At 43.9% G+C, this 6,812-nt stretch overlaps 1 protein-coding gene across 2 annotated transcripts in view; it reads left to right on the top strand.

The window, feature by feature from the left end:
- Positions 1-1,031: 1,031 nt before the first annotated feature.
- The window catches only part of OCEL1 (occludin/ELL domain containing 1), a 47,105-nt gene continuing 41,324 nt past the window's right edge, over positions 1,032-6,812 (top strand). The window contains exon 1 of one of the 2 annotated variants that reach the window (XM_040321337.1): positions 1,032-1,281. The gene's annotated coding sequence lies outside the window, so the exon portion shown is untranslated. Of the gene's footprint in view, positions 1,287-6,812 lie in introns of both variants that reach the window. The other variant, XM_040321329.1, reaches the window with a different exon arrangement.

The raw sequence follows: 6,812 nt of genomic DNA, 5'->3' as shown, positions 1-6,812 counted from the left end.
TCTCCTCCAGGGCAGGTCCTCCCCCGGTTTCCTTCGCTAAGAAGCTTTCCCCCGCTTTGATGGACAGCTTAGGATCCTTTGTAGAACCACAGGCCCCAGCTAGCATAACTGGGCCTACCTGATAGGAATACAGCCTCGGACCAACGTGGTCCCGGGGCTGAAATCACACACACGCACCTCGCGCCAGGAGGGCTGCTGCCGAGAAGGGTCACTCAACACACTATGGTTCGCCCGAGTTCCAACATGGGACTGAAGTGGTGTGCCACCTACAGGCAACAAGGGAAAACTTCTACCGAGCACAACCACAGCCGGAACAGAGGCGAATTTACATAGAATGAGTCAAGTCTGAGCCCAACTGTGGCTTAGACGCCCCCTAAATTTATAGTAGCGCCCTTGTCATTGGGCCCCCCGGCGCTACACAAATGTTGACCATATTAAGAGTATGCTAGTGGTGTGCAATTAATTATTTTTTTTAAAGTAGGTTTAGAGAAAGTATTACTGTATTACTATGGATATATTCTGTTGTACAATTTAAAAAAAATATATTCTTTTGTTTTTTATGTGTCTGTGAGGATCTTAGGTTTGAGGGGTATGTCCCTAAACCCACATAAGCACTCCTCTGCAAAGTGGTGATACATATATTTAGACTCTGGGGAAATTCTTATATCCTTCCTAAACACTATTGCTTGTACATAGCTGGGCAGTGCTTCTTCATCCTAGCAATACTCTTTTGCCCAACATAGAGTGGACTACAATGACAGTGTGTGTACTGCGATCAAATCACTTCATGCTTGTTCCAGGTGGTGACATTACACTGGACTAATAAACTCATGTTTCGAACAGACACTTAATGCTACTTAGTCAAATACCAGCTTTCACTATGCGATATAGGGATATATTTTTTTAGTGCATTAAAACATTGAAAACAAATGAGAAAGAATGTGCGGACTTGTGTTATGGAAAATTGCTTACAAATGGCATACAGGAAATACATATGGAATGTCTAGGATCTGGGAGGAGCTGCAGCGTTTAATACTAATACTGTCTCTACCAGCATACCTCCCTTTTGGCTGCTCCCTGGCCTGCAGTTAATTAATAACTGGACTTCACATAATACATGTAGATAACTGAACCAGGAGACTAGAGCGCCTGTCAGTGAAATATTGGCAAAGACAAATGCCAGGGGTTAAACATGTTCTCCCTGTTCTCCGCTGTTCTCCCTGGTACTGACTGACTCTCAAGTTAAGAACCGTCGGAAAATGGGTCTCAGATATAATCAAAGTAAGGTAAGGCAAGAATTGTATCTTTACATAGCCCTCAGTTTTCAGTTCTGACTTATCTCCACAGTGGACCCTTTACCTTCGAAAGCTCATCACGTGAAAATGTTATTGTATCTTTTATATTTTATTTGGCGGAAACTTGTTCATTTTCAGTATACTGCTGCATGTTAAATGTAAAAACAGATGGTGCAGCGCTATAAATCAAGTCCACATATCAATAAAACACCCTCCGTGGGATATTTAGTGTAGATATATGAATAAAAGCATGCCGAAATCTTCGTGACTGTGTGACACCTCCACCAATGCTAAATGATGGCCGCTCACCTCACAGTGTGGACCCTTTGGTTATAGGGGGTCATATACACCTTTCCTTTCAGGCACACAAGGCTGGTACAGAGTGAGTCCTGGCCACTCCAATAGATATGGTATTTCACGATAGGAAGATCACTCCCAGATAATGCATGTAATAAAAAGTAGAACCATAGTGCTCTCCGTATTAATTTTTTTTACTGCTGCATGCTGCTTATCTTCTTAACAACTGTAGAGTAATTATATATTATACCAGAGAATTTTTTTAGAATATATTCAATGTCTTTAAAGAGTAAAGCACTAGAATGGTGGTGAAACCTGTGATTGGCCTGTGTTCCTCAAGAGCCTTGTCGTTTAGCCACTTTTGCCTGAAAAATCAACCATTGCTATTTACTCAGTTTTTTACTATATTTCACGACATGAGCTCACTGTTTTTACTTTAATTGCTAGTATTTCCTGTGATGACTAGTGCAAAGACAAAACAGAGAGAATCAAATAATTTCTTAGAAAACCATGCCTTAGGAGAGTCCTTGGTTGTTTTTATTCTGCTGTCTATGTCTCCTTGAGAAAAAAAAACTATGAGACTGAGCAGTGAGTGACTGGAGCCAGTTTTGGAAGTTTTACAGAGAATTTTTGATCTGATGGAAAAATATTTCTGTAAGTGCATTTTTGTGAACTGCCAGTTTTGTTTACTTCGTATTACTGTATGTTCACACAGGTGGCCGGGGGAAGGTGATAAAAGCAGGCGGTTGAGTTGCAGTTTCACCACCCTCTGACCACCCACCTAAACAAGGGAATTCAGCTGCTCGGGACTGTACGCATGCTGTAGCCATAATGCTTTGCTTCATGGCCACGACACAAATTAAACCCCCTGTTGCATTCAGTGGCATGACACACTCAGATAGATTGTTCGGCACTGCAACCGTGCCGCAAGTGCGTCCTATGCACTCAGTTGTGTAGCAGTGTTGTAGCCTTTTTCAGAAAAAAACTGGCAGTGAGGAGATGGCATATCACCACCTAGACGCCGGTCAAACCCACTTTAAAAATCTACTGCGGAATGCTTTTCCTATGAGTGACAAGGGCTGAAATCTTCTGTACAGACCCTATCTGACATTGACCTAATATTGTAGTTTTTTCCTCACTTTTAGGCTTATTGCTCCTACTACTATCTCATGTACATGGTCAGTTCGGGCCATGCATCGGCAAGGATGTGTTTGTGATCAGCCATGGCCAGGAAGCCTTTACAATGACAGTTTGACAAGCAATCGCAGGTATTTGTATGTAATTGCACGTTAAGCAGAGACATGCCATTAGGGACAGATGAGCAGCCGTGGATGCAGAGCGTTTGTGTCCAGGGCCACTCAGATGTAACTGCTTCATGTGCAATTACATGTGGACAACTACACTTCCTATCGGCCTGTCAACACAGGCAAACAGCTGGAGGGATCCCAGGCTCATGGACACAGGAGGGCTACCTCCCTTGGAACTAGAGTACTCTGGTTGCAATTGGGGAAAAGATTCATAGTATTTGAGTCTTCTGGAGAAGCTGCATAGAAATAGACTCCTGGCAGCCTGCATGCCAGTCCTGACAATTAAGGTCCTCTTACCCGACTGCATATTACTTGCCCTACTGACAAAAAAGATGGCAACCAGCCCAATTTATAACTAGCCTTTGAAGTAAGGTGCACATGAAAGGGCAATGCACATCGCAACAGACAAAAATTACCCAGCACACTTACCAGCTAGCCTGCAACTGTAGCGTCTGGTTACTTCCAAGTACCGGTGCTACTGAAATTTAGAGGGCGATCAGAGTACTAATGACTCTTATCCAAATTACAATGTTTAAATAGGGTCTCTGTTTCAGCTTGGCTGTGCTGTGTGCTCATTCTGTTGTGCTATCCCACCCCAGGGCGACAGGTGGCAGCAGCAGAGTCGAGACTTGAGTTTTCTTTTCCAGCAGCCAATCAGGAAGGAGTGTCCTCGCTGAACATGCTGGGAGAGGGTACTTATGGAACAGACGCCATTAAGTCTGGGTGCTTCTTCCAGTGTGGCACCCGTCTTTAGGGTGACCACATCACGATGGCCCGGCGTTATGGCCTACCTGGCCGGGGGGGCGCGCATGCCACGCGGTGTTCCTGGTTCGGGGACCATGTTGGTCCATAACGTTTGAGCAGTGATCGACTAGGTTCCCACTTTTGAAGATCCCAAGTGGTAGAGCTGTTTGGAGGGGAGTCCATCTGAGGAGCGCCAATGAGAGGCTGGCAGTCCAAAAGGATTTCAACAAACCACCGGGGATCAAGGTAGCCGGACACTGAGAGATTGATCACCTGTCAGTCGGTAACTAGGCGGCGTTAAGAAGGAGATCCAGGCGTAATTCTTCCGAGGAGGATTGCCTCTGCATTTGCAATCAGAGAGGGCCTGTGGCAGAGGTGTCTCCCTGAAGTCCATTCCAGGAGGGTCTGTGGCAGAGACTTTTCCTCAAATCCAAGTTCATTCCAAGGAGGGTCTGTGGCAGAGACTTTTCCTCAAAAGGTTCGAGTGATACTCCGGCTGCCAGGTCAGTGAGAGAGGCCTGTCCGGGTAAAAAAGACTCAGGCAGAAGTGGTACGGAAAGTGTTACGTATGGGAACAGGACTGTTCCAAATACTACGCCTGAATCTGCTGTTCTCCTTCTTCTTCCAAACTATATCCTTTTATCACCGGTTCATTGTTTTTACCCGGCTGGGTAATAAAGAGCACAGAAAAGACACGTGTTGCGGACATTCCTTTACTACTGCTATATGCACCATTCACCCCTAGGAATTCGGAAGAGCCACGAGGTAAATGTGCCACCCAAAACAACCAGCAGCTTCTCCGGGGGTAGTGCTACACAACATTAAAAAAACTAATTGACCCTGGCTAACAATTCACAATATAAACAGAGGTTTTACTTGCCTAGCTACCTAAGCCCCATCAACTGTGGCCTCTCTGGCTTTAGGGCTGCAAACCAGGTGATTGTCATGTAAACACTTAAGCCATCCCCTATTATAGGATGGCAGCTGATGAATAAGTGTGCTATGTCGCATGTTCCAAGAGAACAGGCTACAAAATGCAAGGTTTCCACAATAGATTCAAGAGTAATGTCAACCCGCCTAACCTCCGCTTGTAGAAACGTATGGCTTCCTGGCTTTCCTGCTGGGTAAAGTTGAAAGCCAGGATGATTACCAAATATAGGAACACAAAATCACCAGAAGGTTAAAGCAGTAGTATACCGCTGCAGAAGTAAAAAAAACACCTGTTAGACAATGGCATAATGTGCTAGTAGTGCTAGTATGCATCGCATACTAGCACATTATGAAATACTTATGTTAGAACTAAGCCATTCCAGTGATGCGCTGTCACCTCTGAGAGAGCTGACATCTTCCATCTGTCTTTCTTCTGGGTTCACAGGCTCCGGCGCTGTGAGTGGCTGGAGCCACGATGACATCACTCACCCTAATGTGTACGGGAGCCCTCAGTTCCGGCAAGAAGCTCTGAAGGTCCGGGACGGTATCCCCGACCTTCAGAGCGCATGCACCAGTGATGTCAGCGGCTGCATTCAGAGTGAACAGTATACGGTGCATGTTTAGGAGATATTCATTATACCTAATTATAGGTAAAAATCACAAAGGTTTTACTACCTGCTTTAACACCCCTGGCGGTATTCCCGAGTCTGACTCGTGGTTACATTTTTGTGCTGCGATCGGTAACCCCGAGTCAGACTCGGGCTCGCCTCGCTGAATCCACAGGCTTGGTTTACTTACCTTGTCCCTGGATCCAGCGATGCCACCGCGCTGTGTGAGCGAGTGGGACCTCGCTTTGATTCACACAGTGCCTCTGTGTGCCGCCGATCTCCGTTCCCTGCGACGTTATGACGCACGAGGGGCGGAGAACGGCGCCAAATTCAAAAAGGTAAACAAACACATTACATACAGTATACTGTATACATGGGACCCCCCTTGTCCCATGTGGTCTGTCCAGTGCCCTACATGTACTTTTATATAATAAAAACTGTTCTTTCTGCCTGCAAACTGTAGATTGTCCATAGCAACCAAAAGTGTCCCTTTATGTCAAAAATGGTTTTAGAGCAGCTAGAAAACAGCGATAATAAATTATAATCACTTGCAGAATTGTGCGATAGCGATTTGTGGGGAAATTCGTCATAAAAAAATAAAAGTAATGACAGCGACAATTCTGCAACTGCAAATTTCAGTGATTTTGAGTTGATTACATTATTGAATAATTTTTTTTATAATTATATTATTATTTGTTATAATTATTTATAATTATTTATTATATTATAATTTATAATTTTGTTTTTAAAAAAATTTCATACCCGGGATGCCTACTAGACTCTTGTTTGGTCAGATTTAAATGTGTTATTCCTAAGAATTACAGGCCTACAGTATAAAACGGCAAATTTCCTTGCAAATAATGGTACCGCTTTCAGCACCTTTTTTCTGAAATAATCATACCGCCAGGGAGGTAAAGGAGATGTAAACCCTAACTGAAAAGTTAAAAGACTGAAAAGTGCATCATAAATCATAATATTTTCTAATATTTATGTTCACCTTTTATATTTTTTGTAACATATAAGTACTGCTGCTTTGTTGCAGCCTCTTTCCAGCCACTCCCAGCCATATAGGCACACCAGTGAAGCCTGCATAGCATTTCTCATGGCATATTTCCTGATGGTGACAACAGGGCAGCATACCTGCATAATGTGTGTTGATATGACCACTTGTTGTCCCAGAAGTCTGTGTGACGTGGTAAAATTGCAAAAGTACAATTAAGAGATACTGTAGGGATAGAGCGATAGAGTGTTGTCCTCCAAATATTATTGTGAAGAAAGATGCAGATTTAAAAATGCTGAAATTTACCTTTGAAATTACTATATATTTTTTCATCCCTTATATGAGTTCTTGGTGATTGGGTTAACATATAGGAAGGTTCTTTAAAATATTGCTGCACTTTGAAAAAAAAAAAAGGAAACAAGGCCTCGTACACACGACCGAAGATGTCCGCTGAAACTGGTCCGCGGACCAGTTTCCGCGGACATGTCCGACCGTGTGTACGGCCTAGTGGACAGGTTTCCAGCAGACAAAAGTTTCTTAGCATGCTAAGAAACTTGTCCGCTGGAAAGCTGTCCGTCGGACATGTCCGCTGGTTAGTACGTCTAACCAGCGGACCGAAATCCCGCGCGTG

This window comes from Rana temporaria, chromosome 1 (genome assembly GCF_905171775.1).
Source record: "Rana temporaria chromosome 1, aRanTem1.1, whole genome shotgun sequence".
NCBI lineage: Eukaryota > Metazoa > Chordata > Amphibia > Anura > Ranidae > Rana > Rana temporaria.
This window is presented reverse-complemented; position numbering and strand designations above follow the sequence as displayed.